We start from the raw sequence: 18,308 nt of genomic DNA on the forward strand, positions 1-18,308 counted from the left end.
CACATCCATATACATGTATGCAACCATGTGCACATTGTTACATGCTGCAGCACATCATATATTGCAACTGAAACACTGTTGATATCACATATGCTTGAATGGACACACATGCAGCACTGTATGGGACATGCACACAGACATCCATACAAGAGGCATGCCTGACATAAGGTCAATGTGCACACTCCAACCACAGTTCAACATGCACATGCACTGTGGAGGACCACAACACATGGACACTTACCAGTCGACTCCAGACGGAGCTGCTATTCCATGACCTGGGCGTCCAGCTCTGAGTAGAACCTCTCCAGGACCTGCATGTTGTCGGTGTTCAACCGGCCCTGGCGCCCCCGTTGGTTCACACCAGCCTGGAGGAAGCGCTGGGCCTTGTTGTGGGTCCTGGCTTAGAAGTCCTCCCAGCGCTTGTGGACATGGTGGTAGTCACGGGGTGCCACCCCCTCCGTGTTGATGGCACCCACAATGTCAACCTAGATTATCTTCCATCCTTCCTTGTCAACTTGCATTGGTCTGTGGAAGAGGGCATCATAATGCCACAGGACTTGCTCCACCAGGATGTCAACTTCCCTTGCAGTGAAGCTGACAGCCCTCTGCCTCGCTGCCATGGGGTTGGAACTTGCCTCTGATGATGTTGGTTCAGACATGGCAACCGCTGAGGGAGGTGTGGGTGGGCAAGGTGGTCCTGCAGCTGGTCTGGGGAGAGGTGGTCTGGCACGTTGGGAGTCTTCTGGATCAGGAGAGGTGGTCACAGGTCCGACGACAGGAGCACTGGCAATGGCTGTACAACAGGCACCACAACTGCAGGGCACGTGGGCAGCAGGCACACACAGTGGGCAGGCAGCAGCAGATGGCTCGTAGGAGGCTGCTCAGTGCACTTGGAGCCAGGTAAAATGGCTGGTAGGCAGGAGTGTGGGCACCCAGAAAAAGAGTGACTCCACACATGCGGAAGGCGCGCGTTAGTGTGAAATCAGAGGAAAGGGCCTAAGCGCGTAAGTTACGTGACATGCGATCAACATTGGGAGTGGCTTTCAGGATGATGATAAAGTAGTGCATAGTAGACCAACACACACTTGCGCGAGTTATAGCAGACAGAGGTGTGGAATTCATTTCCACGAGATCTCTTCACTACTGCGACCGTGCAAGCCTCTTGTTATGGTGGGGGATTGCCTCCGCGCATGTGCACGTTTACTTTTGAGGCTGAGGGTGAGTTGCGTACACATTTTGCATTCTGTGGGTGCCCCTGTGTGTTGCGTAACCCCTTATTTAACATAACAGTAGCTTACATTTCCTTTGCGTGCATATTTTTTGTGTTGCTGGGTGCCACAGCGTACTGCGTTACATTTTTCCTTTACACGTGGGCACCGAGGGGTTGTGTGCGCATATTGTTCATTTTTGGGGTGCCTGTGCATTACACGGCCCGTTTTTTTTTTTTCCCAGGGATTACATTGAGCCTTGCTGGGGCACACTGGTACGTTTAACATCACATACACTGCCCTCTCACAGAAATTGCCCAGGACAATTGATAGCTGCACCAACCATTGCTCATTTCCATTAGTTTCAAAATAGGGATTGCCTTACTGCTACAGGTTCTTCAGGCTAAATATAATGGAACAACAAAAATGAACCTGGGCGAAATGAGATCAGAACATCTGTACACATTTAAACAATACCAGGTCTTGTCAAAAAATATATATATATTTATTTATAAACAATTTACACAAATATGTATTGTTCTCAACATCCCCATTTAAACACCACCATTCATTCATTCATTCATTCAAACTCTCACTATACATGTCAATATTCCACACTTGTGGTACTCAGACCACCTAGAACCAATATATTAACATAAATTTCAACACCTCTTGGTGATTACAGTAAGTGTTAATACAAAAACAAATAGCATCCTGCTTATTTGCTGTAACTCAGCATATGTTTCGGTCGTCACAATAGGCCCCTAATTTAAGCCGGTAAATATAAGCGACCTTCTTCAGGAGACGGATGGTTCTGTTGCAACCACTCCGAAATGTCAAAAGGTGGAGGATGTCATCAAACCTCAATCTACAAACAAACAATATACATAACATCAGAATTCCGATCTCTTATTTGTTTAGACACAGATATATCTTGTGTGTATATCTCAGTTTATGTGTATACAGATTGGCACTCACCTCCACGGGAAATAATGGAGACGCGTATCAACGATGGACTAAATCCTGCAGTGGTGCTAGATAACTGCGCCTATACTGCAACGTAAGAGGAGGACAAAGCATCTTAGTAAGCCTGCCCTATAAACAATACACCATTGTATAAATGGTCTGGACACACTGTCTTACCTGATCAAAGATTCAGGTATGGGGGTGTCTTGCGTCTTTAGTCAATAAATCCAAAGAGGAAAAATCCCTGTTCTCGCCTGAAATGCAACACAGAGACTCAATACTCAAATATTTTCATCTTGACCACACTGGAGGTAATCAAAACCTCCTATCAATTCGCCTCACCTCATGTGGCCGAGTCCAGAAATGTTCTAATCTGGTACCCCAGTTTTTTCTCACTGCGCGGTGATTCCAGTTCAATGTTCCTGAAGGGATACATGGAACAAAACGTCATGCTCATATATGTAACTAGCTCAAAGCATTATCAAGGTTTTTTTAATGCTGTTGTCTCACTCCCCTGCCCCTCCCCACATAGAGTTTTGTGGAGGAAACAGATTAAAATTCCCTTTATGAACCTTTGTTCAATCATGCTGGAGTTCTATAACAACCCCATTCTCATATTAGGCTTTTCTGACCCTAAAAATAATAATGGGTCAGCGTGCACAGTGACTGCCAAACAGCTTCTAATGCTTATGGAAAAACACAAAACTGCTGCCTTAACTGGGCTCCATGGCTGTTCAAACGCCTCTATACGAGTGAAAAGGGGAAAAAACAGACACATCCAGCATCTGTTTACATGTGCTATGCATGCTGATTGTCAGCAGAAATGGAATTGAAAGGGTTGAGTTTACCCTCGCAGTCTCTCTCTCTTCAAAACTGCAAACAAACTCTGTGGATTTAAACACTCAAACCCACACACACATTTTACTTACCATGGGTTCCTTCTCTCTTGTCCTGCACACACTCCAAATTTCGTGCTGTTTCCTGTGCGTGGCTTCCTTAAATATGCCATCAACATGGTGAAAGGACTCTTGAGCCCCAATTCCCAGAGGCTTCTGGGCAATGTAGTCCCTCCGTAAGCAAAACATTTTTTTCTTTTTTTCTTTTTCCTTTTTCATGAACCAAATGGTGTTTGTTTGATAAACGTGGAGGAACAATGCAGCATGAAGGATGAATTACCTCACCCTATTACGTGCATGAAACAATAAACGCTGCTATACCATGATTGTTTCTGTTGGTGAACAGAACTGTTAAGCCCCGGCTCCCAGTGACTTATGGGCATTGTAGTCCCTTCATGGACAAAAGTTTTTTACATGAACAAACATTTTAGATTGTGTAAAAATACCAGTGCAGCATCAGGGATGTTAAAAAGATGCATTTCCTCACCCTATTTCGTGCATAGACCAATTGGTGCTTTTTTCTTTTTCCTTTTTCGTGAACCCAATAGTGTTTATTTGATCAACCTGGCGAAACCATGCAGCGTGAAGGATGAATTACCTCACCCTATTACGTGCATGAAACAATAAACGCTGCTATACCATGATTGTTTCTGTTGGTGAACAGAACTGTTAAGCCCTGGCTCCCAGTGACTTATGGGCATTGTAGTCCCTTCATGGACAGAAGTTTTTTACATGTACACACATTTTGGATTGTGTAAAAATACCAGTGCAGCATGAGGGATGTTAAAAAGATGCATTGCCTCACCCTATTTCGTGCATAGACCAATGGGTGCTTATGCTGCATGATTGTTACTGTTGGTGTATGCGGCTCATTCCAACATCCGAGGTGATCCTTGGGTATAGCTTGCTATTCTGGGTCATGGCCACTCACCTTCAGTTCATCCTGGATTATGGTGTGATCTTTCATGACTTACTAATGGACACAAACGCCCTTCCCCCTCACGGTGGCAGGAGGCGCCTTCGCCACAACCAATATTGTCAAAATCAAATATGGGTAAATCAGAGTCCAAATGAATGTGCTGACATGCCATGCCCTTCACATATATTTATCAGATGGCATATATATCAGAGGTTCACCATATAACTGATATAGAACCGTGCTCAACCAATGAAAGCAGAGACCATGTCTCTTATCCAGTTACCAGTTTGTTCCACTCTATGGAAATATTCTAACCATTTTTAACTGAGTCCAAAGAGTGAATCCATCTTTGTTCTAGTCTGTGTAACATAGTGGACATGTCGCCTCCTCTCATGGGGGTCTTGATGGTTTGAAGTACAAACCACCTAATATCCTTGTCAGTGTGCCCCAATTTAGAGAAATGTTTAACTAAAGGTTTGTCTTGCACATTGTCCCTTATGCACGAACGATGTTCCGATATTCTCTGGCGTACCTCTCTCATAGTTTTTCCTACATATACAAGATCACATGGACATTGGATAATGTATATGACGTTTTTGCTCAAGCAATTGGTGTGATTTTTAAAAAACCACTCCTTCTTGTTGCCATATTCAAATGATTTTTTCATAGAAGTAAATTGGCACGCCACACAATAGCCACATTTGTGATGGGTTTCAAACCCCAATGGTTCATCACTGTTTTGTTATCTTCTTGTTCTTTATATGTGTGGACCAGTTTTTGTCTGAGATTCATGTTGCTTTTAAACGCAAACATTGGTTTCTGTGCCAGACTCCCTGGGCATTTCACCAGATGCCAATTCTTATTGACACTCCTCTTGATCAAATTGCTTATTGGGGAAAATGTAGACACACAGATCAATCTGTTATTCTTTTCTTTGGTCTTCGTTAATAGACAGGTCCCCCGATGTGTGTTGAGGGCTCGTTTATAGTGTTGTTTCACCAACTTTTTTGGATACCCTCTATCCATTAGTCTGTCCTTCAATTTCACGGAGTGGTTCACAAACTCGTTTTTTTGTGTGCAATATTTTCCTGATGAAGAGAAATTGACCGTATGGTAGATTTTGTTTAAGACCTCCCGGGTGAAAACTCGAGTAATGTAGGAGTGTGTTTTTATCTGTGCTTTTCCTGTGTAATGTTGTTTCCAAATGATCTTCTTTCTTTTTGATCCCTAGATCCAGAAAACTTACACTCACTTTGTTCCACTCCATTGTGAACTTAATGTGGGGATCACATGCATTAACCCACATGTGGAAGGCCACCAGAGATTCGGTAGAACCTCTCCACACAATGAACACATCGTCTATGAACCGTTTCCACACTCTCGTGTCCCCCAAACGGCTGTTGTTTCAAAGCACATAAGGGTCCCAGTACAAAATTATGTTCAAAATCAGCCATATATAAATTTGCCACATCAGGTGCAAAGGTGGCACCCATACTTACCCCTCTGAGTTGTTTATATAAACTTTTCTTAAAAAGAAAAAAGTTTTCACACATGGCCAAACGCCCACATTCAAGTATGAAGCCCGTTGGTGGATTTAATGGTGTTTCTCTTGTATCAAGGATCTTTCTTAACACCTCCAAACTCTGCATCTGCGGGATGGACGTATACAATGATTCAACGTCCATCGTCACTAAAATGTCATTTGGTTCCACGGTGATGCTTTCCAGCATGAGGAGCATATGGGTCGTATCCTTTACATATGCAGGCATTAATTCAACAAATGGTTTCAAAAAGAACTCTGTATATACAGATAGGGACTCTAACAATGAGTCAATGGCAGAGACTATCGGTCTCCCTGGTGGGTGCTCTGCATTTTTATGCACTTTTGGAAGTACATAAAATGCCCCTTTTCTTGGGTGAACCTTACATAGGAATAGTTGTTCTTCCTCACTAATCCATTCTTCATTCACCGCCTGTCTCATCAGATTTCCTATTTCCTCTTGTAGAGCTTGCGTAGGGTCATGATCTAATTTTCTATATGCATCCCTGTCTCCAAGGAGCCTCAAACATTCATCTTCATACTTCTGAATATCCATCAACACAATGCCACCCCCTTTATCAGCAGGATTAATAATTCTAAGGGGATCTTCACAGAGCATTTTCAATGCTTCTCGTTCGTCTTTATTCAGGTTATCTTGATGGAAATGTTTCTTCTTGATAGCCTCCTGCACTTGTTTCCTCACAATGTTTTCAAATGCCAAGATTTCGGTGGGGCACACGTGTATGGGAGGTGAAAAATGTGATTTAGGTTTGAGCCCTGTGACGTTCTTTACTTCTTCACGTTCTTTCCGACCGTCTTTGTTGCCTGTTGATGTACACGGTAAAAATACCTCAAAATAATGTTTTAATCTGATTTTACGAAAGAAACCTTGTAATTCCATTTCACACTTGAATGGATCCACTCTCGCTACTGGGACGTAGGATAAACCCTTCGACAGTAGTTTGAGTTCAATATCAGTCTTTAGATGATAAATTGAAAATTGGAATTTTATCTGGGTTCACTGATTCTGGTACCACTCCCTCGTGCAAATTGTTGTCTCGCTCTCGGCCGGCCTCTCTGGCCCCCTCTCCGAAAAAAACCGGGTTGTTGTCCCCGGATGTTAGATAAATTTGCACCACCTTGTGGTGCCCCTGTTTGGTCCGAGTCACTAGGTGAGGCAGAGGAGTTACAAAATGGTTGGGCCTTCTATTATAAGGACCTGAGGTGGTCTCTGTATAGAATCCTGTGCGTAAATAGGGATAATTTCTTTCCTCTTTGTAGTTATTCAAATCTTTTTTCAATTTGTTTATTTTTTTGTCCGAATTGAACTGTTTGAATTTTTTTAATTTCCTCTTCTATATTTTTAAGAAAAGTTTATATAAACAACTCAGAGGGGTAAGTATGGGTGCCACCTTTGCACCTGATGTGGCAAATTTATATATGGTTGATTTTGAACATAATTTTGTACTGGGACCCTTATGTGCTTTGAAACAACAGCCGTTTGGGGGACACTTGAGAGTGTGGAAACGGTTCATAGACGGTGTTCATTGTGTGGAGAGGTTATACCGAATCTCTGGTGGCCTTCCACATGTGGGTTACTGCATGTGATCCCCACATTAAGTTCACAATGGAGTGGAACAAAGTGTGTGTAAGTTTTCTGGATCTAGTGATCCAAAAGAAAGAAGATCATTTGGAAACAACATTAGACAGGAAAAGCACAGATAAAAACACACTCCTACATTACTCGAGTTTTCACCCGGGAGGTCTTAAACAAAATCTACCATACAGTCAATTTCTCCGCATCAGGAGAAATTGCGCACAAAAAAACGAGTTTGTGAACCACTCCGTGAAATTGAAGGACAGACTAATGGATAGAGGGTATCCAAAAAAGTTGGTGAAACAACACTATAAACGAGCCCTCAACACACATCGGGAGACCTGTCTATTAACGAAGACCAAAGAAAAGAATAACAGATTGATCTGTGTGTCTACATTTTCCCCAATAAGCAATTTGATCAAGAGGAGTGTCAATAAGAATTGGAACCTGGTGAAATGCCCAGGGAGTCTGGCACTTAAACCAATGTTTGCGTTTAAACGCAACATGAATCTCAGACAAAAACTGTTCCACACATATAAAGAACAAGAAGATAACAAAACAGTGATGAACCAATGGGGTTTGAAACCCATCACGGGACATCACAAATGTGGCCATTGTGTGGCGTGCCAATTTACTTCTACGAAAAAATCATTTGAATATGGCAACAAGAAGGAGTGGTTTTTTAAAAATCACACCAATTGATTGAGCAAAAACGTCATATACATTATCCAATGTCCATGTGATCTTGTATACGTAGGAAAAACTATGAGAGAGGTACGCCAGAGAATATCGGAACATCGTTCGTGCATAAGGAACAATGTGCAAGACAAACCTTTAGTTGAACATTTCTCTAAATTGGGGCACACTGACAAGGATATTAGGTGGTTTGTACTTCAAACCATCAAGACCCCCATGAGAGGAGGCGACATGTCCACTATGTTACACAGACTAGAACAAAGATGGATTCACTCTTTGGACTCAGTTAAAAATGGTTAGAATATTTCCATAGAGTGGAACAAACTGGTAACTGGATAAGAGACATGGTCTCTGCTTTCATTGGTTGAGCACGGTTCTATATCAGTTATATGGTGAACCTCTGATATATATGCCATCTGATAAATATATGTGAAGGGCATGGCATGTCAGCACATTCATTTGGAATCTGGTTTACCCATATTTGATTTTGACAATATTGGTTGTGGCGAAGGCGCCTACTGCCACCGTGAGGGGGAAGGGCGTTTGTGTCCATTAGTAAGTCATGAAAGATCACACCATAATCCAGGATGAACTGAAGGTGAGTGGCCATTACCCAGAATAGCAAGCTATACCCAAGGATCACCTCGGATGTTGGAATGAGCCGCATACACCAACAGTAACAATCATGCAGCATAAGGACCCATTGGTCTATGCACGAAATAGGGTGAGGCAATCCATCTTTTTAACATCCCTCATGCTGCACTGGTATTTTTACACAATCCAAAATGTGTGTACATGTAACAAACTTTTGTCCATGAAGGGACTACAATGCCCATAAGTCACTGGGAGCCGGGGCTTAACAGTTCTGTTCACCAACAGAAACAATCATGGTATAGCAGCGTTTATTGTTTCATGCACGTAATAGGGTGAGGTAATTCATCGTTCATGCTGCATTGTTCCTCCAGGTTTATCAAACAAACACTATTTGGTTCATGAAAAAGGAAAAAGAAAAAAAGAAAAACATGTTTTCCTTACGGAGGGACTACATTGCCCAGAAGCCTCTGGGAATTGGGGCTCAAGAGTCCTTTCACCATGTTGATGGCATATTTAAGGAAGCCATGCCCAGGAAACAGCACGAAATTTGGAGTGTGTGCAGGACAAGAGAGAAGGAACCCATGGTAAGTAAAATGTGTGTGTGGGTTTGAGTGTTTAAATCCACAAAGTTTGTTTGCAGTTTTGAAGAGAGAGAGAGTGCAAGGGTAAACTCAACCCTTTCAATTCCATTTCTGCTGACAATCAGCATGCATAGCACATGTAAACAGATAAACAGATGCTGGATGTGTCTGTTTTTTCCCCTTTTCACTCGTATAGAGGCGTTTGAACAGCCATGGAGCCCAGTTAAGGCAGCAGTTGTGTGTTTTTCCATAAGCATTAGGAGCTGTTTGGCAGTCACTGTGCACGCTGACCCATTATTATTTTTAGGGTCAGAAAAGCCTAATATGAGAGTGGGGTTGTTATAGAACTCCAGCATGATTGAACAAAGGTTCATAAAGGGAATTTTAATCTGTTTCCTCCACAAAACTCTATGTGGGGAGGGGCAGGGGAGTGAGACAACAGCATTAAAAAAATCTTGATAATGCTTTGAGCTAGTTACATATATGAGCATGACGTTTTGTTCCATGTATCCGTTCAGGAACATTGAACTGGAATCACTGCGCAGTGAGAAAAAACTGGGGTACCAGATTAGAACATTTCTGGACTCGGCCACATGAGGTGAGGCGAATTGATAGGAGGTTTTGATTACATCCAGTGTGGTCAAGATGAAAATATTTGAGTATTGAGTCTCTGTGTTGCATTTCAGGCGAGAACAGGGATTTTTCCTCTTTGGATTTATTGACTAAAGACGCAAGACACCCCCATACCTGAATCTTTGATCCGGTAAGATAGTGTGTCCAGACCATTTATTCAATGGTGTATTGTTTATAGGGCAGGCTTACTAAGATGCTTTGTCCTCCTCTTACGTTGCAGTATAGGCGCAGAGTTATCTAGCACCACTGCAGGATTTAGTCCATCGTTGACACGCGTCTCCATTATTTCCCGTGGAGGTGAGTGCCAATCTGTATACACATGAACTGAGATATACACACAAGATATATCTGTGTCTAAACAAATAAGAGATCGGAATTCTGATGTTATGTATATTGTTTGTTTGTAGATTGAGGTTTGATGACATCCTCCACCTTTTGACTTTTCGGAGTGGTTGCAACAGAACCATCCGTCTCCTGAAGAAGGTCGCTTATATTTACTGGCTTAAATTAGGGGCCTATTGTGACGACCGAAACATATGCTGAGTTACAGCAAATAAGCAGGATGCTATTTGTTTTTGGATTAACACTTACTGTAATCACCAAGAGGTGTTGAAATGTATGTTAATATTTTGGTTCTAGGTGGTCTGAGTACCACAAGTGTGGAATATTGACATGTGTAGTGAGAGTGTGAATGAATGATGGAATGAATGGTGGTGTTTAAATGGGGATGTTGAGAACAATAAATATTTGTGTAAATTGTTTATAAATAAATATATATATATATTTTGACAAGACCTGGTATTGTTTAAATGTGTACAGATGTTCTGATCTCATTTCGCCCAGGTTCATTTTTGTTCTTTCATTTCCATTAGTGCCATGACTGGGAGTGCAACAAGTGGGAAGGGAGGCAAAGGTTGATGAGGTGGCAGAGGTGGCCGAGGTGGCTGAGGTGGCCAAGTTGGCTGAGGTGGCCGAGGTGGTCAAGGTGCCCAGGGCCATGCAGGGAGAGCCATGCCCTCCACCCAACTGGGTCAGAAAGATGCAGCTGATGCTGACATCCCCAGTACCCAGGTTCCTGGAGCAGCATTGTCATCCGCTGTCCACACAAGGCAGGGTGAGGAAGCTGCAGGGGCAGCTGCAGCAACCACAACCCAGGATCAGGGTCAACCGGCCAGGCCTGTAGTGGTCCCGGCCCAGGCCCACACAGACCCAGGGGCGGATGTCCTTTTCTCCATGGGCAGGAGACCTGCGGACAAAGGTCCAGGCACCAGCACCCAGGGTCCTGGGGCAGTATTGCCATCTGCTGTCCACACCAGGCAGGGTGAGGAAGCTGCAGGGGCAGCTGCAGCAACCACCACCCGGGCTCAGGGTCGCCCAGCCAGGCCTGTAGTGGTCCCGGCCGAGGCCCGCAGAGACCCAGGGGCGGATGTCATTGTCTCCAAGAGCAGGAGACGTGCGGACAAAGGTCCAGGCACCAGCACCCAGGGTCGTTGGGGCAGTATTGCCATCTGCTGTCCACACCAGGCAGGGTGAGGAAGCTGCAGGGGCAGCTGCAGCAACCACCACCCAGGCTCAGGTTCGCCCAGCCAGGCCTGTAGTGGTCCCGGCCCAGGCCCGCAGACACCCAGGGGCAGATGTCCTTGTCTCCAAGAGCAGGAGACCTGCGGACAAAGGTCCAGGTCCCAGCACCCATGGTCCTGGGACAGAATTGCCATCTGCTGTCCACACCAAGCAGAGTGAGGAAGCTACAAGGGCAGCTGCAGCAACCACCACCCAGGGTCAGGGTCACCCAGCCAGGCCTGTAGTGGTCCCGGCCCAGGCCCACAGAGACCCAGGGGCAGATGTCCTTTTCTCCAAGGGCAGGAGACGTGCGGACAAAGGTCCAGGCACCAGCACCCAGGGTCCTGGGACAGCATTGCCATCTGCTGTCCACACCAGGCAGGGTGAGGAAGCTGCAGGGGCAGCTGCAGCGACCACCACCTAGGCTCAGGGTCACCCAGCCAGGCCTGTAATGGTCCCTGGCCAAGGCCTGCAGAGACTCAGGGGCAGATGTCCTTTTCTCCAAGGGCAGGACACCTGTGGACAAAGGTCCAGGCACCAGCACCCAGGGTCCTGGGGCAGTATTGCCATCTGCTGTCCACACCAGGCCAGGTGAGGAAGCTGCAGGGGCAGCTGCGGCAACCACCACCCAGGCTCAGGGTCGCCCAGCCAGGCCTGTAGTGGTCCTGGCCCAGACCCACAGAGACCCAGGGGTGGATGTCCTTGTCTCCAAGGGCAGGAGACGTGCGGACAAAGGTCCAGGCACCAGCACCCAGGGTCCTGGGACAGCATTGCCATCTGATGTCCACACCAGGCAGGGTGAGGAAGCTGCAGGGGCAGTTGCAGCAACCACCACCTAGGCTCAGGGTCACCCAGCCAGGCCTGTAGTGGTCCCTGGCCAAGGTCTGCAGAGACTCAGGGGCGGATGTCTTTTTCTCCAAGGGCAAAAGACATGCAGACAAAGGTCCAGGCACCAGAACCCAGGTACAGCTGCCTGCAAGGCTACCTACAGTCACAGCATCAATGGGTGATGCCACAGCCCAGTCCACCAGTGCTCCAGCCCTACTGACCCAAGTGGTCCAGCCACTCAGTGTCTGCACATCCTTGTAAGAAGGCAAAGCATGCAGTAGGTGAACAGGCTCAGTCCCAAGGCACGGCACAGGAGACCCACACATCGAGGAAGAGAAGCTTTAGTGATGAGGAACTCCAGATCCTCGTGGACTACGTACAGGAACACGAACATGGCATGTTTGTGCGGGCAGGGAGCACACATATGCCTGCCCAGCGTATGGCCCACTGGCAGTGCTTCACTGATCGTATCAACGCCTTGGGCAATGAGAGACGCACAGCTTCTGAGGCAGTGAAGCATTGGAATGACCTCCGGTGCTGAGCAAACAGAAGCTGGGTGCCAGCTACGCCTCTACTCTGTTGACTGGAGGTGGGTCACCACGAGAGGACGAAGAACTCACTCAACATGAAGAGATCATTAGTGATTTGATTGATGTGGAGTAGATCCAAGGCGTGGGTGACCTGCCAATTTATGAGGGAATGTCTGGTGAGTGGTGTTGCGTGTGTGTCCAAGACATGTGTATGTTGCTTGGATGAAGTGTAATGATTGTCTGGCAGTTCTGCCTGCATTTACGTGACTGCCATGGGTGAACCATGTCATGGTGGACTGACATGTATTTGTTGTCCTGCAAACTGCATATGCACAATGTGCTGCACACCGTGACAAACCCCATCACCAGACCTGCTCATTCCTTCCATGTTACTCTCTGTCCAGCCTCTCTTGGCCCTCTTCTTGCTCCAACCTGTGATGGCGGATAGCCTATGACAATATTCAACTCCACACTTGCCTTCTCTCCGCACATCCCTGACATCTCTGAGAGGTCACCCTGCCAGCTGAAACTCCTCAGGGGAATTCTTCCTTTCCTCTCCTTCCCCCAGCAGCTCACTGTCTCCAGAGGACTGGTGATTCCTATGTTGGGGTACTGGAACAACCGCTACCAAGATTTCTGTGTTTCTTCTCTCTTCCCTCTGCAACTCATCCAGAACTGTACTGTGGGAATTGTCCTTTTGTCTTGGGCCAGGTAGTGCATCTCCCTCAGACTGTGATGATGACACTGGTTCCCAGTGGCTACGACTGTTCATTTCCAATCCATGTGCATTGTCCACAAGGCCCTATGGGTCCTGGGGCCGCAGTTAATCATCTCCATCTTCCAGATGTGCTTTCTTCTCATGGTCTTTGATCATCCCTTTCCTACTCTCTGAGGGTCAGTTACTTCTCATAGCAATAAGTTGGCCGCTAATATATAACTTCGTCTGGGGCCTCCCTCTGGTACAGCCTAGCTGCCTCAATGGAACTGAAGGTGAACCTTCGACGGGTCTGGAGGCACTTCTGATACTTACTCATGTGTTGTGCTTTCTCTCCTCTTCTCCCCTGATGGAGTTCTGGATGACTGAGAGAATGCACTAGTCACCTGCCCACACTCTGATCTCCGACAAGGCCCTCTGTGCCACAAGTTGACCCTGTGCACTGCCTCCCTGCTATCCCCCGCACTCGGGGGATGTTAAGTGTATCCCTACAACTCTCTAGTAGAAATTGACACCTGATGTCTGCACTTACACTTATGCTGCCACCAGCCTTCCGCATTTTCATTACTGATTGTGTAGTTGTATTTTATTTGGATGCTGTTCCCATGTACTGCACTGCCCATTCCTACTTCCAACCCCAGGTCTCACCTTCACCTTGCCTATTCACTTGCGTGATGTCAATGCGACCTGGCCTCATGGGATGGGTGTGACTGCCTTCACTCTATTCCACCACCCTTGTATCATATCACTTTGTGACACTTGTGTGTATTGAGTTTGTGAATTATACGTCATGTCACACCCATTGTATATGGCTCTGGGACAGTAGTCAGCAAGTTCCATCTCATGCAGTTTGACAGATCAGGTATGGCTATGCTTTGTGGCATCTGTGTATTTACATCAGTGATGTTGGTGACTGAACTATGCCAGTCAGGTGCTTGTGTGTGAAGCAGGTGCTATGCACCATGCACTACATGTGGTATGTAGCCCTTCCACACACTTCCATGGCTGCTTTCATGCGACCCTTCACTTCCATTGACACTGCATACGTGCAGGAGTTTGTGACATGGCAGGTTAATGTGTTGCATGATGACATTGTGATGCCTATGTGTGTGGGCTATGCTATTTACATGGGTCTTCATGTATTTTTATGTCCATGTATAGGTGATGAGGTGATGAGGCACTGGATGCAGAGGAGGAGGTGGAGGAGGTACAGGCTACTGATCCGCAAACAAGCACCAGTGGAGGACGTGGTGTGGCAGCCCATGGTGAACCACTGTTGCTACAGTCCATCCCGGGACTGACACAGTAGGAGTCTGCCTCTGATTACACCTATGGCTCTGGTGATGAACCTTAATTTGATTCCTCTGTGCTGCCGCAGGTAAGTGCATAATGTGTGTGTTCTGTTGTATCTCAAATGTATGAAGAGGGGGATGGCCACTCACAGGGCCAGTCAGCGTTGGTACATCCATCTGTGGTGGTTACGGCTGCAGGATCACGCTCCACAGTATTGACTCCTGGTCCTGGGACAGCTGATCAAGGGAGGGATGCAGTCCTGTAGCCATAGACAGCGCCATCACTTCAAGGGCTAGGTTCCCTTGGACCAGGTAGGCGTGGGGTCCGCCAACGCGGTGGTCGTGTGTTAGCTGGCGATACTGTGCAGGAGCTGTCCATGTATGCTGTTGCACACCAACAGGCTGCTTCATATGAGATGTTGACTCTGGGCATGGATAGTTGGCCAATTCCATAATACCCCCAGCAAGACAGGTGGAGCACCAGCAGCAGGCATTGCGGTCCACATGCCACTCACACAGGCTGAACATGGTGGCCAGCAACAGGAGCCGACGGGCAGAACTGAGGGCTCTGCTTGCATCCACAGGAAAGCCCTGAGGGTAGAGTATAGTTCCCTCAGAACTACACTGGTTGCACTCAAGGCAGCCAGCAGTAGACGGTCTGAACAACAGGTGCATTAGTTGACTCATGCCATCACGGAGGAACTCTGTGCATCCTGTGAGGTGTTGCACGGGGACTTCCGAGCCATCATGCTGCAGATGCAATCTTCTCAGTCCTGCATGGCCACTGCCATGGAGGACCAGGTGAGGGCTATGCGTGGTGATTCTCCCTTACCACTACCACATTCTGATGCTACACCAGAGGGTGGCGACAGCAACAACAGGTCTCCCGATACATGCTAGCCGTGCAGCCATTTAACACATGGAGTTTTTTTTTCTTCTCAACATCCACACATGTGGGTGTTGACATGCACCCTGCACCTCCTCCCTCCTGGGTGGGACCCCCACAACCCCCATCGGCATTTTTTTTAAAAATCTTTTGTGCATGTATGTGGCAGTGTTTTGCTTTGTGTGACAGCCGAGGGCATCCACTGTAAATTCCAGCTGGACCCATGCAGGCTTGTCTCCTGTTGGTACCCTCCTTGTGTGTGACTTAGGGTCCAGACACATATGCCACTCATGCTTCCCCTTTCCATGGGCTTGCAAGGAGCAGCATGTAAAAGTAACATAAACAAAGGCATTGGGCTTTTATTATATCTATGGGCAGTCTTAAGTCCATCTGTGTATACACCGATTGTTTGTACACTGCATGTTTAGCATCCCTTTTTGTTTGGACTTTGAGATCCATCCTTTGTTCATGTTCCATCTACATGTATTAGCTTCCATCTACATGTATTAGCTTGACTATCTCCCTTATTGTTTGCCTTCCGGCTGTATGCACTTCCCTGCCCCTAGCAAAGCCACTCAAAAAATAGGAGGGTGCCATGTGCAAGTTACAACACATTGTGGCACTTCTGCAATTATGATTGGTCACTGTCAGACAGATTCACTATTGGGTCATGTGTTTCTGTCATGTTGTACTGGCCTATTGATGTTCATGTGTACATTGTTGTTTTGATGTGTAAGAGTGAGTTATTTCTGAACCTGTTACGTTGATCGTTGAGCATTTTGTGACAGTATTGTTATGTGTTTATTTCTCAGTTTTGACATTGCATGCCATGCCATGGTGTGTCAACCAGGTGAGATGCAGTGTGGGAGGGTTTAGGTAACATACCATCATTTAGATGTGTACTTTGGTATGGTGTTAGTGGCATACTCCATCTTCCATGTGTTCCTTGTGTGCACACCAGCTTGAGTTATTTTAAGTTAAGGGATGTACACACATCTCACAATCTCAGGGTGGCAAGGTTGGGACAGATAATTGTCCCTTTGTCATCATCGATTGTCACCTAGAATGTGCCAGGGCTGTGTGCAGTGCGCAGGGGTTGAATTTTACGAGACAAATGTTGCCACAAGCTGGGTAGGGGCAGCCTCGTCATGTGCCCTTTCCCTCCCATGCGCAGTTGCCATGTATGTGGTTCGGAATGTGGGGGCATGTCCACTGGTATGCCACGCCGTGTTGCAACATTGTGCAGGACACATGCTGTCACAATGATCCTGCACAGTATTGGTGGTGCATATAGTACCTCACCATCAGAGTGGTCAAGGGAGCGGAAGCGTGACTTTAGCACTCCGAATGTGCACTCCACTATGGCCCTCATTGCAATATGGGCTGCGTTGTATCTTACCTGGTGTGGTGTGGTGGGGTTCCGTATTGGTGTCATCATGTAGGTGCTCAGAGGGTAGGCACTGTCCACTGGTAAGGTGAGATGGTTTGTTTGTCAGTGGTGTGGCTTTGTCTGTGTGAGATATGCATGCATTTACAGGGCCATTTGTACTCACCAATGAGCCATGGTTTTCCATGACTCTTAGCTTCCAGGGCCCAATGTAGGGGTGACATTCTGAATATGAAACAATCATGGGAGGACCCTGGCTAGTTTGCATATAAAGAGGTAATGATTCCCTTGGCATCACATACAACCTGCACGTTGATGGAATGCCAGTGCTTGCGATTGCATTAGATGTGCTCTGTGACCCTAGGTGGACGTACGGCCACATGGGTGCAATCGATGGCCCCAAGCACTTTAGGGAATTGTGCCTCCCCATAAAAGTCCTGGACCACAGCCTGCCTTTCTCTGGGTGTTTTGGGCAAGTAGATGTGCCTGCGGACTGAGGCGTGCGCAGTCATGATTGCCAACACCTGGTGTAGGCAGTCTGACTGCGTGGGCTGTGAGACACCCCCGACTATGGCAGTTGTCTCCTAAAATGACCCAGTGGCCAAAGATTTTAGTACAGTGAGCCCCTTTTCCAAGGGTGGGTGATGTGAGGTCATCTTCCCACTCCTTGACCAGATCTAATATGATATGGGGTGGAAACCTATACTGCCATAGACCTGATCATCAGGCATATGAAAAAGGCTGGTAATGGGTAAAAAAAAAAATGCATGTCTGGCTATCCTCCTCCTCCTGCGGTGTCCCACGATCACTGCTGCGAAAAATGGTACATTCATCGTAGCTGTATAGGCGCATTGGTTTTTCATGCACTGTGACACTTATGCCTGCTTTTGTGTGGCGGGCATGTTTCCAGATTTGGGCATCTTTTTCTGCATGCCAGAGAGTCCTTTTTGATTCCATGAATACGTGTTATTAGCGGGCATGTGGGCGTTGCCAGTATTTTACTGTGGTACTTCCCACGTAATGCCCATATGTATGTTTGCTGTTCTGCATTCCACATGTTCCGCCCCCATTTTAGGTGACTGCACAAGATTGTATGCGCCTTCGCTGGGAGTCTCGTGCAAGGCGTTTGTGGTGTCGCAGTGACGTGTTGGACCTACAGGGATTCGGCACAAGTCTCGGGTAAGCCCTGCGCTTTGTGTTCCATGAATCAGCGAATGGGCGCTTGCGCGCGTTTTGCACACAAGCAGCCATTTTTCCATGCAATTTAATTCTATGAATCTGGCCCTAAATCTCTTAGAATTGCTTCTCTTTTTCTCCTTGTATTTCATCCTGACACATGAGGATGACAGTGACGCTAGGCACACAGCCATTCTAAAGATATACTTCCACTGCACTTTCTGATTTAGCAATTTATTTATTTATTTGGACATTTGTAAAGCGTGCAAAAGCCCATAGGCATCTAGGCGCTAAGTATAAAGAA

The 18,308-nt window shown here is 46.5% G+C and overlaps 1 protein-coding gene across 2 annotated transcripts in view; it reads left to right on the forward strand.

Moving 5' to 3' along the window:
• The window catches only part of LOC138566852 (uncharacterized), a 155,495-nt gene that overhangs the window by 93,144 nt on the left and 44,043 nt on the right, over nucleotides 1–18,308 (forward strand). Inside the window, exon 2 of one of the 2 annotated variants that reach the window (XM_069644555.1) lies at nucleotides 14,425–14,641. The exons of the other annotated variant lie outside the window; for it this stretch is intronic. The gene's annotated coding sequence lies outside the window, so the exon portion shown is untranslated. The remainder of the gene's footprint in view (nucleotides 1–14,424; nucleotides 14,642–18,308) is intronic. 2 annotated transcript variants of the gene reach the window in all.

Source organism: Ambystoma mexicanum, chromosome 2p (genome assembly GCF_040938575.1).
Source record: "Ambystoma mexicanum isolate Mex_15411 chromosome 2p, UKY_AmexF1_1, whole genome shotgun sequence".
Lineage (NCBI taxonomy): Eukaryota > Metazoa > Chordata > Amphibia > Caudata > Ambystomatidae > Ambystoma > Ambystoma mexicanum.